The 930-nt window shown below is 40.2% G+C and overlaps 1 pseudogene; it reads right to left on the minus strand.

The window, feature by feature from the left end:
- Positions 1–671, minus strand: LOC103627061 (uncharacterized; annotated as a pseudogene).
- Positions 672–930: the final 259 nt, after the last annotated feature.

A 930-nucleotide genomic window follows, 5' to 3' on the forward strand; every position in this document is an offset into this window, starting at 1 on the left:
TTAGTGTGAGAAACACATCTCGATACTCCTTCTTGATGAGAAGTTGAGTGGCATAGAAATGTTCATCACTTCCTTCAACTGCCCCAGCTGAGATAACTGATTCCATCATTTCTGCTATCTCTTACCTAACATGATCATTAGGCGAAGATGTTGCGGACGACTTGCTTGAACTAGCTTTTTCCACAAATGAATCCACAAAACGCTTGAACTGCATATCTCTAAAATTCTTCTTTGATTTTTTAATTGGGGAATTGTGATCAACACCTCTTTTTCTAGCTTACTTGTCCTCAACACTTGGAGACACCTCCTCCACATCATCACTATCATTGGCAGGCAATCCTTCTTTTGCCCCTGGAGCCATAGCATATGCATTGGTGCAGGACACCCCACTAAACATTATTTCAAGATCTTCTTCATTCTCCAATGCTGCAAGCCTAAACTTTTTGCATGCTGGCATGGCCTGAAACACAACAACTCTAATAGTTATAACAAGCAACATAACCATTTCATACAATAGAAACAAAGCCAAGGTTGCATACCTCTATTTTTTCTTCCCACCATTCGTCACTAGCTGCAATAGAACCAGTCCTTGGATCTCTTCCTAACCCAGACGCATTAAGGAGTAGTGTTTTCCATGTTGTAAAGTCAGATTTCAGTGCATCTCAACGGGTTTTGATTTGAACACGGGTGTAATTTCTGCCTGTCCGTTCATTAAACTTGGCTACAAGATTGGCGTACCCTTTGTTGTTCAAACAACCTTGTGGTCTATTATTTGTCAATACTTGTTCCACACATATCTCATTAAAAATTCTAGCAGCACTGAGATCCCATTGAGCATTTGGTTTCCTGTTCTTTGGCATGTTATCCATCTATGCATGACAGGTTGAACTAATTATTCTTGGCTGTTCAGTGACAGAAAAATTGGCGACT

The sequence above is a fragment of the Zea mays genome, chromosome 5 (assembly GCF_902167145.1).
Source record: "Zea mays cultivar B73 chromosome 5, Zm-B73-REFERENCE-NAM-5.0, whole genome shotgun sequence".
Lineage (NCBI taxonomy): Eukaryota > Viridiplantae > Streptophyta > Magnoliopsida > Poales > Poaceae > Zea > Zea mays.